The sequence below is a fragment of the Oryctolagus cuniculus genome, chromosome 8 (genome assembly GCF_051225735.1).
Source record: "Oryctolagus cuniculus isolate XC-2025 breed Fujian yellow rabbit chromosome 8, ASM5122573v1, whole genome shotgun sequence".
NCBI lineage: Eukaryota > Metazoa > Chordata > Mammalia > Lagomorpha > Leporidae > Oryctolagus > Oryctolagus cuniculus.
Genome location: NC_142874.1, coordinates 86,549,290 through 86,575,242, shown reverse-complemented (window position 1 = coordinate 86,575,242; position 25,953 = coordinate 86,549,290). Strand labels below are relative to the sequence as shown.

The 25,953-nt window shown below is 42.8% G+C and overlaps 1 protein-coding gene and 1 long non-coding RNA gene across 13 annotated transcripts in view; one reads left to right on the top strand and one right to left on the bottom strand.

The window, feature by feature from the left end:
- Positions 1-25,953, bottom strand: part of LEF1 (lymphoid enhancer binding factor 1) — a 141,884-nt gene that overhangs the window by 53,962 nt on the left and 61,969 nt on the right. The gene's annotated exons all lie outside the window — the stretch shown is intronic.
- LOC149125078 (uncharacterized) lies at positions 8,786-25,411 on the top strand. Its single transcript, XR_016212338.1, has 3 exons — positions 8,786-9,119; positions 11,332-11,393; positions 22,137-25,411. It is a non-coding gene; the product is annotated as an uncharacterized LOC149125078 (long non-coding RNA).

The following is a 25,953-nucleotide window of genomic DNA, read 5'->3' as shown; positions in this document are numbered from 1 at the left end:
GTCCTCAATTAGATTATTATTTTTTAATTGCTACTTTTTTTTAATAAATATCTCAATTAGATTATAATTTAACAGGCAGAACAATCTATGTTCACTCATTTCCATGACAGCTCTTACAAAGCAGTTCTTAAACATCTTCGTTCTCAGCAAGGATCCTAAGCAGCATCTGTCTATGCACATTCATCGTAAGTATTTATCATTTAGAAATCAAAGTGAGAAATTTAAAGATACTCATTTGTTTTAAAATGACAGAGCTACTACATGCTAACATAAAATATATCTTATGAAAAATAAGGGCCAGCACTGTGGTGTAGTGAATAAATCTGCCACCTGCAGTGCTGGCATCCCACATGGGTGCTGGTTCCAGTCTCGGCTGCTCCACTTCCAATCCAGCTCTCTGCTATGGCCTGGGAAAGCAGCAGAAGATGGCCCGAGTCCTTGGGCCCTCGCACCCACGTGGGAGACCAGGAAGAAGCTCCTGGCTCCTGGCTTCGCATTGGCACAGCTCCAGCTGTTGCGGCCACCTGGGGAGTGAACCAGCGGCTGGAAGACCTCTTTTCTTCCACCTCTCCTTCTCTGTATAACCTTGACTTTCAAATAAATAAATCCTTAAAAAAAAAAAAAAAGAAAAAAAGAAAAATAACTATTTGCTAAACAAAAGAAACCTTAAGAACAGTACTCTTTTTTTTTTTTTTTTTTTTTGCAAATCTTTGTGGTGTCTACTTTAAAAGAAAATAGGATTTTTTTATTTTATTTTATTTTTTTGACAGGCAGAGTTAGACAGTGAAGAGAGAGACAGAGAGAAAGGTCTTCCTTTTCCACTGGTTCACCCCCAAATGGCTACTATGGCTGGCGAGCTGTGCCAATCCAAAGCCAGGAGCCAGGCACTTCCTCCTGGTCCTCCATGGGTGTGCAGGGCCCAAGGACCTGGGCCATCCTCCACTGCACTCCCGGGCCACAGCAGAGAACTGGAATGGAAGAGGAGCAACCGGGACAGAATCCAGCGCCCTGACCAGAACTGGAACCCGTGGTTCTGGCGCCACAGGCGGAGGATTAGCCAAGTGAACCGTGGTGCTGGCCAACAAAAGGATTTTCATATCGCTTTTGTCTTCAAATCTCCATTGTGATACACTTTAGTTGAAGCATATGAAGAAAAGGTGACCCACACAAATATGCTGTTAGAAAAAGGAGGATTATTTTAATAGTATTTTCCAATAATTATACATCTCCACTGATACTACACCAAAACTGAACAAGTGACAGAAATTTTCTTAAAGGCTATGGACAGCTGCAACGTACAACTGGAAACCATACACTTTTCCTATCTTAACGTTAACATTCCTGGCCTGTGTTGCACTCTGAATCTGTATGATTTTTAACATGTACTAGGTATTTTAAAAATACTGGTTACTGAGTTGACATATCTTACTATACAATACAAAAATCCTGTTCATTCATATCATTGCTGATCTCATCAGGAAATCTTAAGGATTTGGGAAACTGGGAAGCCCACACTAGTAGGTACAAGTTTCTTAAAATTCTAGTATTTGCATGACAGCTGAAATTTCACCCCTAGCAACAAATGCTGCTACTTTTATTAAAGTGATACATTCATTTGGTACATTTGTGAGAAAATATGTACCAAGTATGAAAGCTGAAGAATCACAGGCTGTCAGCTTGTTACTCAGCTTGTCATTGCTACAATGAAATGCCTGAGACAAGCTACTTACGGAGAAAGAGGTCCTGAAGGCACAGAGTCCATGACTGGCTAGCCACATGGGCTGAGCCTCTGCTGATGGTGATTTGTTGGCAGTCCCCAGGTAGCACAGAGGATCACATGACACGAGACTAAGAGCAGGACTGCCTGTCTATGTGGTCTCTTACAGAGCCACAGGATTTAATCAGGGGTTCTATGTAGCTAACACCCCAGTTCAATCCAATTACCTCCCAAAGGTCCAACACTCAAATACCATAATTGGATTAAGTTTCCACCCTCTCAGTCCTACTAACAAAAGACTTTGTGGACCAAGCCTTTAACACATGAGCCTTTGGGGAACATTCAACATCCAAACTCATATCTAAACCCCAGCAGTCAGCTATATAACCAAGGGTCAAAGCTGAATAAAGTTCATAAATTTTACTGTTTTATCAAGGATATTCTCAAGCGATCCTGGCATTTTCTTCTCCCTAGAAGGGCGCTGTGGTGAAGCATTCAATGACTAGTAATCTAATTTGGTGCTAAGACTTAAAAGTTTTTTTTTAAGGATTTATTTATTTATTTGAAAGTCAGAGTTACAGAGAGAGAGGAGAGGCAGAGAGAGTCTTCCATCTGATGGTTCACTCTGCAGATGGCCGCAACGGCCGGAGCTGCACCGATCTGAAGCCAGGAGCCAGGAGCTTCTTCCTGGTCTCCCACGTAGGTGCAGGGGCCCAAGTACTTGGGCCATCTTCTACTGCTATCCCGGGCCATAGCAGAGAGCTGGACAGGAAGTGGAGCAGCTGGGTCTCGAACTGGTGCCTATTTGGGATGCCTGCACTTCAGGCCAGGGCATTAACCCACTGTGCCACAGCGCCGGCCCCCAAGACTTAAAAGTTTTAACCACCATTGTTTCTGAGCCACCAGTGTGGATGTCAACCAGTGCACAAGACATACAGTGCACTGGTATCATCATGAGAATAGTTTTGACTTTTTGGATCTTTTATTTCAGAGTTCCAGGAGTCTAGACTACAATTTGAGAACTGATGCCCTACAGGACTATGTGGAATTACTTGTTGATTGTGGATAATCCAAACTAAAAAGGTAAAGTATTATTTCAGTGAAATGTACTTCACAGGTAAAAAGATTCAAGGATTACAAATATGCAATGATTTTATGACAGACTAAGCCATCAATTGTTTCCCTTTTACTTGCCAATGTCCTAAACATACAAGAGAAATTTGAAAGTTTCAGAAACATAAACATATAAACATCCCTTTAAATAATACTTTAAAAAATTTTAACTCCTTTGATTGTTTTAATTTAACTCATACAGAGTTTTCTTGTTCAATTTTGAATGATTTTCTTCATGGCATTCCTGATGGAGAAAATTACAGGACTGCACCATTTGGTTCCAAGCAGCCGCTCTCACCTCCTTTGGGTAAACTTCGTCATGATCTGCTCTGTACTTACAGGCTCTAGGACATGGCTCTGGAGGCACTTACCACATTGTATTGTTACTATTAGTTTGTGCATCTGTTTGCTCTCTCCAGATGGAGGCTTTAACTTAGGGACTTATCCCCAGCCTCGCACAGGTCCTGGCAAAGAGGAGACATTCAACACCTACTTTTTTCTGACTCGCCGTCTGAATAACTCTTTCAGCACTAAAAGAAGGCAATTCCACTTAAAAAAGAAATACTCTCACATTAAAAACAGTAATTAATCCTTGCATCCATTTCCAGCTGTTGCATGCAGCTTAATATATCACAATTTATTATGTGACGGTTTCTGCGGGACAGGATGCTGGCTGCTCAGGATATCACAAGGCTAAAATCAAGGTACTGGCTGGGCTAAGCTGCTATCTGGAGGCTCTGCGGAAAAATGTACTCAAAAGCTCACTTTTGTTGTTAGTCGGATTCTATTCCTGATCATTGTTCCCATTCCCTTGCGGGTTGTTAGGTGGGAGAGCCCACTTTCCCTGACAAGTAGAATCCTCCAGTTTAAACCCAACTACGATGGCACTTCCAATTGTTCTCAATCTTCAAATGTCAGACTCCCCTGCTATGACCAACAAAAACATTTTTCCAATTTAGGGCTCATGTGACTGCACCAGGCCGACCCCAGTGATTGCTGTCACCTCATATCACCAGTGAGAGTAGGACAGGCTACAGGAGATAGGAGCTTTGATAACCTCAGATGCTGCAAGGCCTAACAACATCAAAGACAAGGGTAACTCCCATAACTTTCTCATTTTTTCTCACCTTTACAGGAAGTTATTGGCAATTAATCTTCGCAGGTGAGAATCCAGTACCATTAAAAACATCATTATTTGGTGTTATAATTATTCTGAGTATACTGTAGAGTTCTGAGATTTTGTTCTTTTCCTTTTTTCTCAACCCAGAGTCTATACCTTCAAGAGTGTCCATGCTTGACCACATATCACAGTTGTTAGGAGCTATAGTTCAGAGAGAAGAGGAAGTTGGGTTGGCATATCTTTCCCTTCCTGCCTCCCAATATCAGAGAGATCAGAGAAAGCAACTGTGTACAAAAAAAAAAAAAAAGAAGTTCCATATTAACTACAGGGTTAGAGCTAAGTAATTTAAAAGAGCTAACAGACAGAAAAATTCATTTTGAAGAAAATGTTGTAATGAACTTCGGCTTTCTCCCCAATATCAACAATCAACATGTCAGAACTATTTTGCCTTTTTTTTGAAAAGTTTTAAAATAATTATTTCATATTTAAGTGTAATTGTTCTAGTACAAGCTTATGCATAACTTATGCTTTATTTTAACTTAACTCTCTGACCCTTTAGTGTGATGAAGAATCATATAATTACCTTGCCATTTATTAGTCACTAACCATGCCCCAAGTGCTTTATGAAATAAGGATGGTAGAATGGAAATAAACCAAAGAAAGATAATTAGAAAGAGAGGAAGCATACCTAGGTAGCAAGAGTTAAAACCTGGATGCCTGGATAAGAAAAACAAGAGAAAAGATATTCACTGTATATTAACTACAACCTAAGAACTATGGAAGGTGCTTTCCATTTGTGATCCAATTTATTTCCCCATTTTCAAATGACAAAACTGAGGCTTGGCCGGTGCCGTGGCTCACTTGGCTAATCCTCTGCCTGTGGCACCGGCATCCCGGGTTCTAGTCCCTGTTGGGGTGCCAGATTCTGTCCTGGTTGCTCCTCTTCCATTCCAGCTCTCTGTTGTGGCTCAGGAGGGCAGTGGAGGATGGCCCAGGTCCTTGGGCCCCTGCACCCGCATGGAAGACCAGGAGGAAGTGCCTGGCTTCTGGCTTCGGATTGGCGCAGCGTGCCGGCTGCAGTGGCCATTTAGGGAGTGAACCAACGGAAGGAAGGAAGACCTTTCTCTCTGTCTAACTCCTCTGCCTGTCAAAAAGAAAAAAAAGAAAAAAAAAAAAAAACAGGCTCAGAGAGATTAGGTTTTTGCCTAAGTTCATAAAAACTGGCCCGTAAATGGGAGAACATGGATTCCTCACAGATCTGTTCCACACCAGACAAACTTCTCACTATGAGCTTTCATAAGAAATGGCCACAAAGGGGAATCATTTATCCTGAGAGCAAAAAGGGGCCCACTGGTCTCAGTAACGGAGGTCTGCAAACAGAAAGGCAGAGGTTACGCTTAGACAGACGCTGAGGAAGGGTCAGGGTAAAGGGGAACGTGATATCTAATAAAGTACAGGTTCAACATCCTACTGTTTGACTTCTCAACACATCTACCACACCCACACTCCTTTAAGTGCACCATTTATTTTCAATTATCCTTTGAAAAATAACAGAAAGAACTGGAGTTACTCGAGACAAAACAACAAAAAACCAGATTGAGGTTAATTAAATTGGTGATAAAATATCACATGTGAGGCAACACAGTGGCGAATTCAGAGGCAGAAGCAAAGGATGAGGTAGGCCAAGGAAAGCGCCACTAGATTCCAAGAAGGCAAGTCGAGGAGGACTGCTGAAGGAGGGCCTACTGGGGTTCTATGGGTGTGCCTATGTACGCAGCATTCAAACAGTGGAAGGAGAGAGGGAAAGAAGAGACAGAGATATCTTCCATCTACTGCTGGTTCACTCCACAGATGGCCACAATGGCTGGGGCTAGGCCAGGCCAGCAGGCAGGAGTTTCAACCAGGTTTCCCAAGTGTGTGGCAGGAGCCCGAACACTTGGGCCATCTTCCGCTGCTTTTCTCAGGCAATAAGCAGGGAGGTGGTTCAGAAGTGGAACAGCTGGAACACAGACCAGTGCCCATATGGAATGCCGGCACTGAAGGTGGCAGCTTTACCTGCTACACCACAACCCCAGTCCCCTATAAATGTTTTCATACATGAGTACAACCACATACTGGGACGGGGAGCTGGGGTGTGCACAGGGAAAGACACAGAGGAGTGGTCCATGATCCCTACATGAAAAATGGCTGCTCTATTCTAAGAGAGACAAATGCGTTGCCAATCACCACGTAGTAATGCACTGTTACTAATAAATAGGAATTTGGTCAGTGAAAGTAATACTTGCCTAGATCAGTGGGGGGACAGCGGGAAGGGAGCCAGTCAGTGAAGGTGGGTGAGGAGCCAGGACTGAGAGAGCCTGTGTTATTTGCCCCAAAGAGGGCTGAGAAGCAGTGGCAGCAGGTTACACTTTTCCTCTGTAGCTCAGTGACAGGGGCTCCAGCACCAGGGAGGGAGGGTACTGCTGGGGGCAGGAGTGTGCAAATTCCAGGAAGTTCTCCTCTGAAGTTCATCAGTCAATGATCCTGAAGCAAAACTCCATCAGGTTTTCTGGGGACAGGTTGCTAAAAAGGTTCTTCTGCTCCACTGCCCATGGGTTGTATAGTCAGAAGGAGGAAGAAGTCTGTTAGCCGGTTTCAGCGTGGACAATGGCTCCTTGGCACCCACATGTCTATCAGGAAAAGAAGAATGTTCGGGTCCCGAGAGATGGCCTCCAGATCTCCTGGGGCTGGGGAGCCAGCTGGGACCTGCATGAGGTCTAGGTCAGAGAAGCTTCACAGCTACCTAGACGTGGCATGCACATGAGTTGTCTACACGCTCAGAGTACAAAAGGGTTGTGCAAAATTCCACAGGGGCAAAGCCAGTAGACTTGCACTTCATTACTTCAAATTGAAGAGCCACTCCCCCCTGACTTGAAGTAACTGTGAGAAGTCTTTGCTTTTTTTAGTTAACCCAGAATTGATTTTTGTTTTAAGATCAGGTGTGAAGCACTTATAATCACAGGAATGCTACGTGCCAATTTTGTCCCATTGAGCTTTTCCTGATCTCAGTAATCATTAGATGCATAAAATAGTCCCTGCTTAACACCAGATGCTGCAAGGAGCGGAAAAAAAAGTAACATTTAAGTTTGTTGGGGGGAGTGTTTCTTCTTCCTTAGATATAGAGGTAAAACTACAGCAAATACTTTATTTGGGGTTCAGCTTCTATCAGTAAGATTGCAGTCAAAAACAACTAATTGAAAGCAAACATTTACAGGGAAGCACAAATCATATTCTGTTAATTTATCTATATGAGATTTTCTCTGAAAGATTAGCATTAAAGCTATTCCACAGAGCTGCACTGTCTGATATGGTAGCCATTAGTCAATAGCTTGAGCCCTTGAAAAATGATTGGTTTAAGTTGAAATGAGCTGTAAGGGTAAGGAACATACTAGATTTCAAACACTTAGTGTAAAAAAAAGTAAAATACCTCAGCATATGCTTTTATATTGGTTACTTGTTGAAAAACCATTTTTGGTATACTGTATTAAATAAAGCTATTACAAAAAATTAATTTTTGCCTTTTGGCTTTTACTTTTTTGATGCAGCTACAAGAAAATTTAAAATTACAGATATAACACAGATGTGTGACTTGTACTGTATTTCTATCAGACAGCTCCTACATACATTTTAAAATTCCATAGACAAGACTATTTCCTTTCCTTCTTGCACTCCATTTTGACTTCAACAACAAAAAAAAGCAGGTATATTTTCTAACAACAATTCCTTTTATGGAAAAGGAAAAGTATGATTTAAAAAATTAAAAATCAGAAAAATTAAGAGGGGGAGGTAGCAATCTAACACTGAATTTCAACAGCCCATTTTGAGGACCAGCTCAATAGACTCCAAACCAAATGTTTATATAGCAAGTAGTACAAAACTATGTTGTGAAAAGAATTATTAAATGGTATCTTTTATAGGTTAGAATGATGTTGACATTTGTCAAAACTCAGGTTACTTTCAAAAATACCTAATGTACATTTTCAAATTCATCACAAGTTACTGATTAACTCACTCCTCGACAGGTAGCCATCTTTTCCATTTCACATCACAGTGTATTGCCTGGCAGGAAAAGCAGAGCTTATCTCAAGTGAAAACGATGCTGCTGACATCACTATTCACAGGATATACTTATATGAGTCAAGGAAAAAGCACCTTTTGTTTTGGATTTAAAAACAAAATCCTGAAATGAGCTGGAAATTGAAGCTGAAACTTAAATGACAAAGCAGATTACATAAACTGGGCTTTATGTAATTTTGCACGTTTTGATTCACCAAATGCCCAAATAAGTCAAGCTAGAATAGAAAACTTTCCTTGAAAACATTCATTTTGATGATAGAAAAAGAGTGAGCGAAATGTAAAGACTTTCAAAAAGATTTTTCAATTCTATTTATAGATCATAGAAGAGCAATGTTCCATAGCCCATGGAAAGCCATAGCAGCAAAGATGATGGCAGCTGTCCTCTGCCTGTGACAGAGGACACTTCCTCTACTTTGTACCATTGACTGTGAAGAGGAAATTTCCTTCTCGAATTTTATTTTGCTTTCTATCCTTTTTAAGAGCTACGTGATGATGAGCTCAAGGCAGATACCAAACCTATCTCTGTATCCTGAGAGCAACCTACATTATCCTGAATTTAAGGTAGTGTACTGGAGCCAGCTTGTTCTAGCTCGTGAGAGCTGATTGCTAAATTTTCAGGAATTCTGAGAGCCTATTATTATCATCTTGGTAGCTTGAAATTGGTCATGGTGGGATTATTTATACCATGGAAATTGGCAAATGTGAAAAGTCCCCTCTCCCCCAAGCCGGTTGTTAAACATGTAACAGCACACCATCGGCAGACACTGAATCCTTTCCTAAATTACTAGGTGAAATATTCTTTTCTTTTCCTTATTTCTCTTTGACAAGCAGCAGGATTGGAACCTTGTTCTTTGTCTGAAACCACGCCCGAATGAGAAATTTCAAAGATGGTCATTTGGCATGATCTAGAATGACCTGATTCATGACCCACTTCCTGCTAACCCTGGAGGACTCCAGCCACCGGTCATTAATTACTCTGCCTGGTTCCTTGCTGCTGGGCCTGAACAGCATTTGGTTTCAGTCACTGGAGAGAAGGAGCTCCACTGCACAGCAGTAAGATATTTGTAGAAGATTTATGGGCATTTTCTTCCTTCCTTTTACTTATTAAGGAAATGGTTAATGTGGATCAAAAAAAAGTGTAAAATGTTTGATGTAATTCTTTTAGGAAGTTATCCATAAGAAATAAATTTTACACAAAGCAATCAATTTAGACTATTTCACATATGCATTAATAGATTAATGCAGCTTTCAACATGGGAACAGTATATCAGACAGAAATTTTCTGTGCCAAAGCCACAGAAGTAGATACTGTGTTAAATGTTTAAAAAGAGAGAGATGTTTGTGCAGCACATTCAGTCACTACAAATTCCTTTTGGAGAATATGAGAATCAGCTTAGGGATTTTCTGAAAACAACTAGGATAACGGAGCAAAAATAATTTAAGGGTTAATTAAAAATGTTCTCAATACACTCTACTCTGCCTTTTCAATTGGGTTTCTATACTAAAGTTGTGGGTGAGGGGCAGTTCCTGGGCAAATTATGACATACTGAATCTGAAGTCTAAAGACTGGACTACCACTCCTGGTCCTACCTATTACTTGCTATGTGAGCGCAGGCAAATGAGTTATCTTTTCTGTTTCAGATTCCTCAACAAATTAGGTAAATATTTTGCCTAAGTTTGTGTGAGGATCAAATGAGATTATGAGTAGACCAACACTGTGCACATGGTAGAACATTATGTAAATATATAACAATTCTACTTTGGAATAACAGAAGTCATTAAGCTTACTGCCTCTACCAAAAGTGTTACTACTTGGGTCAACATTCATGATTTCAGTGTACATTAAACAAACTGAATTTTTAAGTTGACTGAAACAGTTATAATGGCCTCCAAGAATCCTTCTAAACCATTCTGCTTCACTATTGACTTGCATCCTTGAGATAGTCTCAGCTTTTCTATTTAGGTAAGTTTGTGAAAGAATGTTTTTTTCCATCATGCAAATATGATATGGCATGGTCCATCCAAATACTTGAAGGATGTTGCAAATTATCTCTAACATGTGTCAGCTGCTCCATCTGAATACCGATATTCTAGTGATATCTGAGCAGGGACTGATGAAGGTATGGCTGGCTGGATAAGCAATTGGAGAAAGTGGAAAGACACAAATATGTCAGCTGGGGGACCAAGAAATGCCAAGATGACCCATAAACACTACAGGTAGCAAGAGAGATAAATGCCAGCAAGGTCCTGTGTCCCACAACTTGAAGTTTGTGACCCATGAACATTGGGTTCCGGGCATCAGCAGATGATAAAGTGTGGGCCTTGAAAATATCCCAAGTTCTTTCTAGATCCAATGCCCTCATGATCCCAAGGATTCTGAAGCTCTGAATTCTAATTGTCTAATATTCTGTAGATCTGATCATATGCCTACAAGTCCTTATGGAAGAGGGAGGTTAGGAAAGCAAAAGAAAAAAACTACCTATGGTCAGAAATGAATTATTTGGTTTTAAGATGGATTAGTGCCACAGTGCTAATATGTTAGGTACTGGTTTGGTGGCAGTGTGCTTTTAGCAATTGGAAGGGAGAACAGATTTACATAGGATAGAGAACAGGAGCAGTTTGTCACAAAATTATCTCAAGTGTTATTAAGATGATTACTGACCCAGTTTCTTCCAATGCAAGGATCCATAAGGTTGTGCTCATCGTCACAACATAGGGCTGGGAACTACAGATGACATGAGGTCTTCCTCCCCAAATTCCACCAATGGCTGCTTCCTTGCTGGAGCAGACAGGAACCACTGTGTACATCTGTGCCCCAAAACTGCCTTTAATTTCCACCAGTAAGTACACCTTCACAGACACACTCAGGACCTTTCCCAGTCTAAGAAGGGTGGGAGCGAGCAGCCACCAGAGGTTGGTCACACAGGTACAAACAGGCCAGGCCAAAGTCCCCAGTGGGGAGAGGGAGCTAACATTCAGTGGTTGTAGTTCCATGACTGTAGGTTACAGAGCTCTGGTCCTATAAATAGCAAATGTGGAAGAGTCCTGTCTTATTCCAGGAGCCTGAATTCTAGGTCTCTGTAAGTTCTTGCTTTCAAAGAACACACCCCTTCCATAGCTTGCTGTAGCTATGAATAAGCCACTGAAAGAAAAGGCTGACACCTTCTAGAAGAGCCAAAATTGAACTACAACATAATCAACTGTACAGTACTTCACAGTGTTTTTATGCTCCTTATCTCATTTGGATCTCCCTGTCTCTCTGTAGGGCAAGAAGGGATATCTCCATGCTTCAAAGAAGGAAAAGAGAAGTCCAAAATCACGGAGCAGGTAAAAAAGGCTGGACTCAATCCTGTGTTCCTTTACCAAACCACAGTGCAGCCCATTTTCTGCTTACCAACCCCTCTCACCACATGGGTCTCAAAAGCTAAGTTGGAGTGGGCCACAGGACCTCAGCAGCAGGTGTGAGAAATGCCAACCTGTAAATGCATGCCAAACACAAAATCACCACTGAATCTTCTCTGCCTTTTTTTTTTTTTTTTTACTTGACAGGTAGAGTTATAGACAGTGAGAGAGACAGACAGACAGAAAGGTCTTCCCTCCGTTGGTTCACTCCCCAAATGGCCACCACGTCCGGTGCTGCGCCAATCCGAAGCCAGGAGCCAGGTGCTTCTTCCTGGTCTCCCATGTGGGTGCAGGGGCCCAAGCACTTGGGCCATCCTCCACTGCCCTCCCGGGCCATGGCAGAGAGCTGGACTGGAAGAGGAGCAACCAGGACTAGAACTTGGCGCCCATATGGGATGCCAGCACCACAGGTGGAGGATTAACCAAGTGAGCCACGGCACCGGCCCCTTCTCTTCCTCTTAAAAGGTTATCACCATCTGTGTTTATGCTTCAGAAATGGTTATGTCGTATCACTGAAGATGCTAATGAATGGTATAATCAATAAATCATTCATAAGCCCTGTGACTCCCAAGTCAAGCTGACATGATTTGTTTCCATAGGTTCATGTGCTAGAAGCTTGGTCCCCAGCATACTGATGGGAGAGGCAGTAGACCCTTAAAGAGGTGAGGCCTTCTGGGAGGTAATTAGGCCACTGAATGTGCTGCCCTTGCAAGGAGTTAACGTGGTACTACGGGACCCCAAGCAAGCCGCTGTAAAGTGCAGCCACTCCATGTGCTTGCCCTCTTCTGCACACAGCCACTTCCTTTTCTGTTTCTTTGCCACATGTGATGCCGCCAAGGGGACCCTCACCAGAAGTTGGATAGATGGGGCTGCCTGCTCTTGGTCTGTCAGCCTCTAAAACCGTTCAAAAATATTTTGTTTCAGCAATAGAAAACAGATACAGTAAGCTACTGCAATGTATTTAGAAAATTCCTGCCCACTGGACAAAGAATCACCATTTTCACAGGGAATCCATGTGCCTCTTTTTTTCCACCTTCCTTTGAATTACCCAGTTTATGGTAATGATGCTTCCTCCAGGCTCCCAGCTTTCCCAGCTAATTAGCAATGCTCAAGATATCTTTTCAACCTTGATTGTTTATTGCTAGTTCTTGAAAATAATTAAACCTTATTTCACCAGAATTTGAACGTCTGTGAAAAAAAATCTGCGAAAAGTCATTTTCTCCACCCACCTGACTTAGCCTAGTTTCAATGTACAAATGTGGATATCCTCTAAGTCAATGTAAATAATAGTTTCTTTTGTCTAGCATAACCTGAATTTCTCCTCTCCCACTTACTATTAACTCAGTTGTGTTTTCTCTAAACGTTACCTTGTTTAACCTCTCCCTCCCTTTTAAAAATTTCAATTCATGGATGTTTAGAGTTTTAAACATATTCAAAAGACATAGGAAAAAAAATTTTCCAGTTCCTAAGAAAGCTTAAAAAAATCTTTGCTTGTTAAGCTCTATCAATAACTTAGCAACAGAAAGTATATACCTGTTGGTCATTACTTCAAATCTTGGACACCACTACCCTCATTTCCTGTTCCACACTGATTTTTCACATGGGGCTTATTTTTTTCTTTTTTCTTAATTGAAAAGAAAAACTATATTTTCAATATATAAAGCACTGTAAGAAAGTTAAATGTAGAACTGCCAACAATCCCATTCCTAGAGAACTGAGAGCAATATTCACAGAAATACTTGTACACAAAGGTTCATAGCACCATTATTCATGATAGTCAAAAGGTAGAAACAATCCAAAATACCTACCAACTGATGAATGGATAAACAAATTGTTATACATACATGCAATGAACTATTACTCAGCCATGAAAACGAATGAATAGCTGACACACCATGGATGAATCTTAAACATATGATAGTAAATGAAATAAACCAGACACAATAAGTCATATATCATACGATTCTGGTTATGTGAAATTTTTAGAACAGGTAAATCCATAAAGAGAAAGCAGATGAAACGTTGCCAGAGGGTAAGAAGAGGGTGAAATTAGGCCCATCAGCAAAACGTGTCTTTTGGGAGTGACAAAAATGTTCTGAAATTAGATAGTAGTGATAGTTATGCAACATACTAAAAACCTCTGAACTGCTTTAAATTAACTTCTCTAAATTATAACCAAATAAAAGGAAATAAAGGTACAAACACTCATTTAGATTGAATGAAAACTAATTTTACTTTATACAAATGGCAAATCCAAGTAAAATTTCACTGTCTATGTGATGTATCTCTGGACTTATAATTTTACACTCAGCAAAGGGGAATCTCTGCAGGCTCAACTGGGATTATACATAACCTAATCACAACTCACACCAAAAACGTGATATTCTGTTTAGAGACACGGATGACACCCACATTATCCTACGGAGGACACATTCCTAGGCTTATCTCACAGCGATGGTCCACGGCTGCTAGTCCTCTCGCTGCCCTCCCTCCCCCCTTCCATGGTGCTCCCTGGAGTCACTCTATAAACAGCATCACTGCATCTGTGGGCACTGCATGAGCTGATAGTTGGGAACTGGAGCTGTGCCTTTTAGAGCATCTCAACCTGCCACAGGACGATAAGGGTGCCACAAACCTTCAGCGAAGTGGCTCGATCTGCTCAGCTCACGCCATGGGATCTGAAGGGCGGAGCTTGCAGGCACGCACGGAACAGCACTTGGCTGTCACCAAGCCAAGTTTGTAGTTTTCATCAACCACCTGGCCAGTTTATGTATTCAACTCTCTGTGCTTAGGATTACAGCTCATATTTTCCCTACTGCCAAAATAAACAACAACAACAACAACAAAAAGACGACAAAAAAAGTAACACTTTATGGGGCCAGCATTGTGGCGCAACAGTTTAAGTCCCTGCTTACAACTCCAACATCCCATATGAGGGCTATTTCAAGTCCCAGCTACTCTGGTTCTAATCCAAGCCCCTGCTAATGTGCCTGGGAAGGCAGTGAAACATGACCCAAGCACCTGGGCCCTTGCTGCCCACAGAGGAGACTCAGATGAAGCTCCTGGCTTCCGGCTTCAGCCTGGCTCAGAGCTGGCCACTTAGGCCATCTGGGGAGTGAACCAGTGGATGGAAAATCTGTCTCTAACTCTGACTTTCAAATAAATAAATAAATCTGAAACAAACAAAAACCCCCAGAGCACCTTTTTAAACTCAGAAGTGCATGACAAATCCACTTCAATGCAATATCCACTCACTCCTTATGATGATTATGGGGTTGTAATACAAGTTTCAAAGCTACTCTTTTAGAATTGCAAAATTTTTTTTTACCTCAAATATCCCCATTTTCCCAAGTGGTTTCAAAATTAATCTCAATAGTGCTTCCAATCATGATTTCTATGCGTATGAATGAAAATGTAAGTCTGCTATCTCATTTCTCTTTGGAGGATCAGCCCAAATTCTTATGACACAGCATTGGCTACGATCCCATCTCCCCCAAGTTTAAAGTCTCCATCAAGGCTTTCATTAGCCTCCTGTCACAGGATATGTGCAAAATGACTCCTGGGCTTGAGATGAAATATTCATTTATCTCATATGAAATAGGGAAAAAAGAGGGGAAACTGCCACTTCAAAGTGATCAAGTGCAAAGCAGTTTATTAATGTGGAATTCTAGAGCTAGAAGGAGCCTGAGGGTTCAGTGGAGTCTGACTCCCCCTGTCAGCCAATGAGGAAGGCGATACTCTGAGAACTGTCAGGTGCCCGTGTCTGCAGCCCACTCCAGACCCCGTACCTCACCCGGGACGACACACTACTATCAGTCACAAATGCTTGCAGGTGAGCCCAAAACTGGGTCAGAGGGATGAAATGAGCTAGTCCATTCACCTCAGTCTGTCCAACACAATAAGCATTTAAAAGGATGCCTGTGACATTAAGGTGCTATGCCAAAGAAGCAAGGAAGGAACTAAGATCTGTGAAGTCTCATCACTGTTTCCAAGGTACTTGGTATCTACTCAGGGAGGAAAGACACACATGCAGGTAACTGTGTCATGGGATGTTAAAAGCTAAGCCAGGCAGTGCAGAGAGCAGAGGACGGAGGGAAGGTATTGACTGTGGGAATGGTGACAACTGTTAAGTGCCAGTGGGGACACAGAGGAAGATGAGCCGACCTGAGTGACAGCCAGTATGTGGTGGGGTGAAGGCCAAGAGGAAGAGGCTTCCTGGCTTCCACTATCAGATGCCTCAGAGAAAGGTGAAGGCACCTTTATAGCCTGGCCTGAGGAAGATGGGAGGGGAATGATAATGGGCTCAGTTTTCAGTCTCCACTGGAGCACAGCAGCAGCAATCCTGATACCACACATTCACATACTGAGGTATTTTTGTGATTGTTTCATGCAACAAAATTTTAAAAATGACTGGTAGGAGGTCTCAGGTCTACAAGACAGTAGAAATGCCAGTCTCCAGGCTTGACTTCTGGTGCCATAAAGCACCATAAAGCGATAATAGGTGAATTTCTAAGATCAGTCACAGAAATACAAAGGATTTTTCCAAAACCCAGTCAAGAGGCCAGTGTTGTAGAACAGCAGCATCAGTCCCAGCTGCTCCAGTTCTGATCCAGCTCCCTGCTAATGCATCTGGGAAGGCACTGGAACATGGTCCAAGCACTTGGGTGCCTGCCACCCACGTGGATGAGTTCCAGGCTCCTGACTTCAATCTAGCTTAGCCATGGTCATTGAAGTCTGTTGAGAAGTAAACCCACAGATAGAAGCTCTCTTCTCCCTTTCTCACTCTGCCTTTCAAATAAATAAATCTTCAAAACCCAGTAAAGTTGATTCATAAAAAAAAAGTGACATTTCAAAGTCATCAACAACACTGGCCTGTGCCAGTGAGCAAGAGTTTACATATATTTATATTCCTTTTCAATTTCTAGAGTGTTCACAGAGAGGATGCCCACCTGAGCTGAGGTGGTAGACAGGCTGAGAGACGGGATGAGTAGAAATCAGATGGCAGAACAGTGCAGGCAGCGTACCCAGAGTCCAGAGGCTGGCTGCTAACGTGAGCCTTACTGGGAAGTACAGAAAACCCCACACTGTCCATGTTCCTTAAGATAAAAAGGCCCATTGATCTCGGTGGAAAGGTTGACTGGGTCTTTAAACAATCTACTCTCTGCGCCACTCGACTTTCATCATTTTTATTCCATTCGAATGAATAGACTCGCCTTGGGGGAAGGCCTCAGGTCCATGACCTCTACAGGCAAATGTGGTTGGGGGTTTCTGAGCACAGGGAGGGAGACAGTTTTTTATTTTATTTAAAAAAAATCCCACAGACTTCTAGCCTTTGTTATGGGGAAGGGGAAGAGAACGAAATTTCATGTAAAGACTACAAAGAGGAAAAGAACTAGAAATAAGTGTACTAAAATGTTAACCACAATATAGTGCTACTTGAGCTGTCTTGCATAAAAGAACTTGTATACTTTGAATTTTATTTTGGATAGCTAATGAAGTCAGAGTACTATGTAAATTTTTTGGTTTTTCACAAAATTTCCCCCATGTTGCTGTCAAGGAAGTGATTATCTACAAATACACACACACACACACACACACACACACACACAGAGTGTTTCAGAGCCACTGAAGGAAAAACGAGCGGTGCTTGTTGTTAGTTCCTTTGACTATTACAGAGTCCAACAGTTGAATTTCACCCCTCAACCCCTCTTACTCTGCCACCTCTCACTGCCATTTTCTTTGCTAAGGAGAAGAACCAGACAGACAACCTGGCACAGGCACAGGACCGGTAGGGGCACTTAGTACAGGAAGGCTCTAAACAGGGAGCCCAGAGATCTCCAGAAAGCACAGCTCTAACAATTTAGACACCTATGGCACTAAAGTTGGATGGGAAGGGACACCCCTGAGTAGGGATGGGGAACCCTAAGGTCATGCCAGAAAGTGTGACTGCTCTGCACTTTAACCCAAGAGAGACTCAGAAGTATGCAAGCAAGTCAGCCATCTGTTCAGATACTTTGGAAAGTGAACAGAGGCAAGAAAACTCAACCCTGAAACCTAGCCTTGTAACAGCATGCCAGGGACCTCAACCTTGATACATGGCCTTGCAACAAGCACTGTCTTTGAGGTTTCCTCTCCAAACTGCTCAGATTTTCCACATCAACCTTCAGGTGCTTTGCAAGAGATGACTGTAACAAGCCATAACACTGGGCTGGCAATGAAAAGGTCTTAGTTTATCACCAGTTTATCTGCAATCAGTTTGTCATGGTGCCTCTTTCTTACTTTCACAGCTTCCTCTAGATTTGACTCACTCATAGTACACCCTTTCTCCTTGCAACCTGACCTGTTTAAGAGGGGTAGCACTGATGATGCTTCTCTGGACTCAGTTTTCCCTATCCAAATCAAAGCATGACATGGGTAAAGCTTGCTGTTTTCCTTCTTCATGGTAAAATAAATTATACTGAAATGTGGGTGAAGTCCAATGGTCTTAGAAATAGGGACATTTCCATCGAATGAGAACAGCCACACTGTTGGAGAAAGGAGCAGCTGCAAAAGCATCCCACTCATTCATCTTCCCAGATTTTTCCCACTTGGTAAACAGGCTCACCTGCAAAGCCAACATAAAACACTTATTTCTTGGCTCCCTTATTTAGAAGGCACACTTGCACTGGGTCAGGATTAACGATTAAATATTAGGTTTACAAATAAAACAGAAAACAAGTAAATGAAGCTCTTCTTGTTGAGCTAAAAGCTTCTCTCCTCCCTCACATTTCTACCCCTGTAACCCTATTAAGTACATTAAAAAGAATCTGGAGTGAAGATCCTACAAATAATTAGAGTTGACTTGTGTTTTCTTATTCTCTACCTGCAGCTAGGACCAAGCATTGAGTTTCAATAGATGTCTCCCATGTCCCCAACTTAGCATGCAAACTTTGATGTGTCAAAACTTAACATTTCCACCTGGGGATATAGTTTTGGTAACAAAGGATCTGGGCAGACAAAAGGTAATTTGTTAAATCTGCTAGATGCTACTTATCTGCTGCGGGCATGCCATCTTTAGGCATATTTGATTTAGCACCTGTGTGGAAGAACTAATTAAATGGGAGTAAAGAAGAGCAATCCACTCCCTGGTAGGGTCTCAGTATTTTTAGCCTGAGCACTTCCTCAGTGCTCAATTTGTTTCAATTATTAACAGAAGAAAGTTAAATGCTGTTGACTTGCTAGAGGCTGTAATCATCTAGAAAGGCCTCCAAAAATGAAGAAGGGACAAGTTGTTCTCCAATATGATAAGGTGATTATACATCAATCCAGAGTCAGGCTGCCTGGGTCTGAATATCACTTCCGCTACTTCCAAGCTGGGCGACCTTCCGGCAAATCACTCCATCTCCATCTGCCCAGCTTCCTCATTTGTAAAATGATAATAGACAGACGCATACTTGAAGGGCTCTATAAGGAGTATATGCATTAACATTTGCAAACCACTTAGATCTGTGCCTTCAGCTTTGAGGATGACAGGGTAGGCACTATGTAAGTGTTAAAAAAGAAAAATATAAATGTAAGCGACATGCTTAAATGGTAGCTGATACACATCATATATATTACTTGTCCTGTATAATGTAAATTTTAAACTAGAAAAAATCAAAGCTTTTAGGGTCCTAAATACCGAAACAGTCCCTGAGGTTCTAAATTGTGGTGTCCTACTGTATACACATAGATTTTTAAAAATCCAAGGAAGTTATCTTCTATCATCGTGGCCCAGGTAGGGGGTGCAGGGCAGGTGAATCAGATCCACAGAAATATACATGTGTCCAGCCCCACAATTAAAAAGAAGTCACAGATTTGTTTGAAGTTAATCGGAGTTTTACCAATACAAATTACTTTCTCCCAGTATTTCAAGCAATTATCACTTTTAAAGTCCAGTGGGGGAGGGGTGTGAAAGGGACAGTAATGAGGATTTATATCAGAACTGCTATTTCCTTCAACTGCTTATATTCAGCAAGACTCAGCAGCCTCCAACAGAAAGACAAGATGGCAAAGAAGGGCAGATGGCATTGTTGACTAAACAGGTAGCTAAACAAGTAGAAAATCAACATCCCCTAAACAACACTTGAGTTTTTCTTTCTGTGTACAGCAACAGTGTTCACTGATTATTATGATCATTTCCTTACAGGGCATGTTTTCACTTTCTAAAATTAACATGTTTCATTATTTTACTCTCATTTCCCTGGAGTCGGAATCCTCTCAAACATCATACATTAGAGACACTAACCACCTCTACAACTTAATAGCTTCAATCTGTCCCTGGTAATACAACTACTTATCTTTTGCCAAAGGTTACTAATAGGACAATTGTAATTGTCTTTGAGATTGAATTTGTGCTCCTGACAACTACAAAACAAAAACACAGGCCAGTATTGTGGTGCAGCAGGTTAAGCTGCCAATTACAATGCCAGTATCCTGCATCTGAGTGCTGGTTCAAATTCTGGCTGTTCAGATTCCCAGTCAGCTCCTAGTTAATGTGCCTGGGAAAGCAGAAGGTGGCCCAAGTGCTTCGGCCCCTGCCACCCACATGGAGACCCGGATGGAGTTCCAGATCCTGCAGCTATTTGGGAAGTGAACCAGAGGATGAAAGAGATTCCCCTGTCATTCTGACTTTCAGATAAATAAGTATTATTTATTTGAAAGACAAAGTGGCAGACAGAGTCTTCCATTCACTGGTTCACTCCCCAGATGGCTACCAACAGCCAGGGCTGAGCCAGGCCAAAGCCAAGAGCCAGGAGCTTCATCCAGGTCCCCCACATGGGTGGCAGGGACCCAAACACTTGGGCTATCTTCTGCTTTTCTTAGGCCATTAGCAGGAAGCTGGACTGGAGGTGGAGTAGCCGATACATGAACCAAAGCCCATACAGGATGCCAGCACTGCAGGCGGCAGTCTTATCAACACTATGCTACAACGCTGACCCCAGTAAATTAATCTTTAAAAACAAAACAAAATTACAGAATTAAACCAGTCATATTAAGTAGAACAGACAAAAAAACTACTAAGAGGGATAATGTATAAGTTGTTCATTAACAGTCAGGGCTATGCTGATCAAGTCACCATTTCCCTAGTAGTTTTTTTGTCTGTTCTACTTAATATGACTGGTTTAATTCTGTAATTAATACACAGTTATTCTTAAGTGTTGAAAATTAACTGAAATGTGATCCCTGTTAAACATAAGAGTGGGAATAAGAGAGGGAAGAGATGTATAATTTGGGACATGCTCAAGCTGACTTGCCCCAAATGGTAGAGTTAGAAACATACCAGGGGAATCCAATTCAATCCCATCAAGGTGGCATGTACCAATGCCATCTCACTAGTCCAAGTGATCAATTTCAGTTCACAATTGATCATAATGAAAGGACTAAGAGTCAAAGGGAGCACATAAACAAGTCTAGTACCTGCTAACACTAACCGATAGAATAAATAAAGGGGAGAGTGATCCAACATGGGAAGTGAGATACTCAGCAGACTCATAGAATGGCAGATGTCCTAAATAGCACTCTGGCCTCAGAATCAGCCCTAAAGGCATTCGGATCTGGCTGAAAAGCCCATGAGAGTATTTCAGGCATGGAAAGCCAAGACACTCTGGCAAAAGATCTCTGTGAGTGAGATCCCAGTGGAAAGAACAGGTCTTCAAAGAAGGAGGTACCTTTCTCTGAAGGGAGGAGAGAACCTCCACTTTGACTATGACCTTGTCTAAACAAGATAAGAGTCGGAGAACTCAGAGGGCTTCCATAGCCTTGGAAACTCATGACTGGAGCATAGGGAGATTACTGATGCCATAGACAGGAGTGTCAATTTGTAAAGTCAACAACAGGAGTCACTGTGCACTTACTCCTCATGTAGGATCTCTGTCCTTAATGTGCTGTGCATTGAGATTTAATGCTATAACGAGTACTCAAACAATATATTTCACTTTGTGTTTCTATGGGGGTGCAAACTGTTGAAATCTTTACTTAATGCATACTAAACTGATCCTCTGTAAAAAAAAAAAAAAAAAAAAGAAAGAAATTATCAACTCCCAACTTGACTCTCACTGGGATTAAACATGACAATAGGTCTGAAAAAAAAAAAAAACACAGAGGAATACCCCACTCTCCAGTAAAAGGACAAACACATCAGCATTCTTTGTTCCTTTACCCTCACAAAACTGCTCCTCTCCCCACTTCTCTCAGGAAACTACTCCAACGACTGCCCCTCCCACTCCTATGTGGGGCAAGATCCATGGATCTGGGTTCAAATCTTGACTTTGCTGCCCTTATAACCCATATTCTACTTACTTAACCTCTGCTTCTCCAAACATAAAATGGAAAAAGTAAGGTTCAAAGAAAATCTACATAGAATTCACAGGCCTTGTTAGCTGTGAGGAGTAACATGAAGCAATCCTTCACGTTCACACAGCTTGGATGGGCACTAAACCATGTCCGGGAAATCTGCCCAGACTCTGGGTTATAACTCATCTTATGGCATTTCAATAAAAGTGAGCATTTATTCAATTGGGAGAAAGCTGCATCATCTGTCCCAGATGCTGAATTACCTAACAATTATATAAAACTAGATAATTTCCTCTAAGTTCTTTCAAAGCAGAGCAAAGGCCTAATAATCACTTATCTTCCATATTTCCACAGGATGCACCAAACAAAAGAAAGAAGACTCTGATCTGAATAGCACCCCTGCCACATGGGGAGTGAACCAGGGTAAATGAAGACCATCCAGACTCCTGTAAGACATCCCCATGCAGACCTGATGGGCTCTGCCTTTCTCCCCAGGCCACCCGGTTTCTTCCTGAGTCTACCTTACACTGTGATGACTTCACAGGAGCTCTATTTCTATCTTGGTTCTCAGTGGCTATTTTTCCAAAATATCACCTGTTGAGTGTACCTGGGACCCAGCCAGTGGCCTGTACTGTTAGATCAATTCCAGGAACCACAGCTCCTGCTTGAAGAGGAAATACAAGAGATGGCTGCAAAAGGTGATACCTTCTTTTCTACAACTGTGCTATAAATTCCCAGCCCTGACTCCGTCATTAAACCCCCATCACCTTGTTTAATAAGATGAGTCAGAGTGATGAAAGGATAGGATAGAGGAAGACAAGAAATCAAGAAAGGTGCTGGCAGACAAACACAAGTAGCCGATGGATTTAGGCCCTTTGCCTCACCCACATTTTTCAATCTGAAAACCAAAGAAAGTGACAAGGGACAGATAGGTTTTGATGAAGGCAGACAGAAGACTGGCGGAAGAGGTGCAGAATGCTCGGTGTCACAGCATGTACTGGGGAGGAAAGCCCTGTGGGGTTGGGGTGGAGTGGGAGGCTGTTTCCAGCCACCTGTATTGGAGGGGGCAAGGAGACACCTCCCGAACAACTGTCCTTTGACAAGCCCTGAAACAAACCCACACACCAAGAAAGTGAATTGTTTTCAGGGTGGGGAGGAAACGCGGACCAGAGTCAGGGAGTGCCTACCCAGCCTGTCACAAGTCCATCGCCTGTACCGTGAGGCTCACCTAAAACATCCTGTTTTCACCACAGATGACAAGCACCCTAAACCAAAGTCTGCATCTAGTGCTGTTAAAATACCAAAACACAAAACATCTACAGATCTGCTCTTGGAAGAGTTGAGCAAGATTTCCCCAGCAGTCTTTCAAGTTGGAGGCTGGGCAAATGCGCAACATCAGTAATTGTGTGGGCCGTGTGGTGTGGCTGTGGCTACACAGCACAGAGTGTTTTCAAAGAGGAGGAGGAAAGGTAGGGAGGACGAGACACCACCAGCCCTACCCAGGCTCCACAGTGACCACTGTTGAGAATGATCATTTTGAATAAAGCAAGATCCAGGCTGGATGTTGGTTTGTTCTGCTTTCATCTACATATAAAAAAGATTTAGCTCCCAATTCTAAACTCATTTAAGAAAAAATGCTACATGAGGGCTAAGAAATAGGCAAACAAATACTAAAATTTAAAGCAATCTAGATTTCTTTCTCTTTTTTGCTAAGCAAGTATATTTGAGAAAGTTTAGCAAGTTTCAGTCACTGAACATCTTGGGCCTATTTTACCAAAAGTTATCAGAAATCAATCTTTTCGCTGTAGAAATTCAGCACATTCAAGTCAGTTGTTAGGAGCATTCCTACTTTGTGATGGTCTAGAGTTGTTTAGCATTCACGCAAAACAAGAAACATCAAGAGAAACTATTCTTCATAGACTTCTCTTTCAAGTTAACCCATTTGGTATTCAAACTAACTTAAACAGTAGTTTCAGAGTTGAGAAGAGGAATCTGTGACAAGAAGTCAAGGCGGGGGCCAAGCCTGCCTCAGTGGCCAAGGGGTAGCAGCATTCTGTGTGCAGGGAGCAACACAGACAGTACCAGCACCACCATCAGGACAGCAGGATGGCAAGGGGGGTCAACAGGGCCCTTTCTGAAAGTGATTATTGCACAAAGAAGGCCCTCACCCCCACCCCCACCTCCCTACTAAGGGCCTGGCATGTAGGCAAAAGTCAAAATAAGGAAAACAGCAAAGGCTAGAGGTGAAAAGCTAAGCCGTTTGTAGAAAGAGCCCAAAGGAACGTAAACACGAGTGTGCTCTCGAGGTGGGAAGGTGATGCGGCTGCCTAGGAGTGACAGAGTCTGTGAGCTGAAGAGGGCTCAACACGTGGGCAGAGGACACTAACTGTGAGAGAACAGCAGTCAAAGACAGGGAAAACAAGGTGCCTGGCGGCGAAGGCCTGAGGAAGGAGGGTGGGACTGCACCTAGGGCTGTCAGGTCCTGTCCCACAGTCTTAGAGAACGCCCCTGTTCACTGTGGACACCCTCGGTGGTCATTTCTACGGATCCTCATCACAAAGCACCCCAAACATAATACAAAGAAGTAACTAGAACAGCTGGCTTCCTCTGTGAACGCAAACTCCAGAGACTGTTGCCCCTCTCTTGCCCAGGACCCGTGATCCCAGCAGTTCGTCGGCTCTGCGAGGAAGAAAGGGACCGGAGAAGGAGGACATCTGGACTGTTCCCTCTGACCTGTCAGGGGAAGGGAAGTCTGAAGTATGGAGACAGCTAGCAAACAGGTGCCGAGGCCGCCAGACGCATGCTCCGTGACCCACAACACTCACTGCTCTCCACTTTCTAGGCAGGGGAAACTGCAGTGTCCACGGTACTGCCACTCAGAGCAAGGACTGGCCAAAGCAACCAACATGGCTGCCAGCTGTGTCCCCACAATGTCCTTTTAGCTCATTACAAGGAAATCAGACACCTATTCCTATCACACACCTGGCACCATGACACTTCCAAGTTTTCCCAAAAAGTGCATGGGAATGGGTAGTACGCAAATCCAGCCCCAGACCCTATCCTAACCCCCTTCATATAAAGGGATGGTCTCGAACCAAGAAAGAGCACAGCTCTTCCTTGAGCATGACTGCTCTCCTTCCTGAATCTGCACTTTTGCTTTGCACGCAAACAAACATTGCTTCTCTGCTAATCTTTACCTACACAGTGTACTTGAATTCCTTCTTGCACTGGAGACAAGAACCTGAACAAGAAGTCCAAGGACCTAGGTTTAAAACAATCTATTTATAAGCCGGCGCCGTGGCTCAATAGGCTAATCCTCCACCTTGCGGCGCCGGCACACCGGGTTCTAGTCCCGGTTGGGGCGCCGGATTCTGTCCCGGTTGCCCCTCTTCCAGGCCAGCTCTCTGCCGTGGCCAGGGAGTGCAGTGGAGGATGGCCCAGGTGCTTGGGCCCTGCACCCCATGGGAGACCAGGAAAAGCACCTGGATCCTGGCTCCTGCCATCGGATCAGCGCGGTGCGCCGGCTGCAGCGGCGGCCATTGGAGGGTGAACCAACGGCAAAGGAAGACCTTTCTCTCTCTGTCTCTCTCTCTCACTGTCCACTCTGCCTGTCAAAAAAAAAAAAAAAAATCTATTTATTATCAATTGTAGGTAATGGCCTTCAAATAAATGTCTCCTACATACGTACTTACATACACACACACAGATACACATATTCCTCAGTTGAAAGCAGGGATATATCTACTGACCATGAAAACACTCACCTTTATATATGAGTAATGAGCTATCTAGATAGATCAAACCACAAAGCAAGGTCTAATGTGTCCATCTGAGAACAGTAACAGCAGTAAGTAGACCGAAGCACTATGAAGATCTGATGAAGAAAAGCTGGTAGACAGTCTGGTTTGGTATTAGGAAGCTATGCCCCTGCTCAGTGGCTATGGTATACCCACGTCATTCCTCTGCTATATAACCTTAAGAAATTTCTATCTAGGGGCCAGCACTGTGGCACAGGAGGTGAAGTCCCTTCCTGCAGTGCAGGCATCCCACATGGGTGCCAGTTTGAGTTCCGCCTGCTCCACTTCCGATCCAGCTCCGCTATGGCCTGGGAAAGCAGTGGAAGATGGCCCAAGTCCTTGGGCCTCTGCACCCATATGGGAGACCCGAAGGA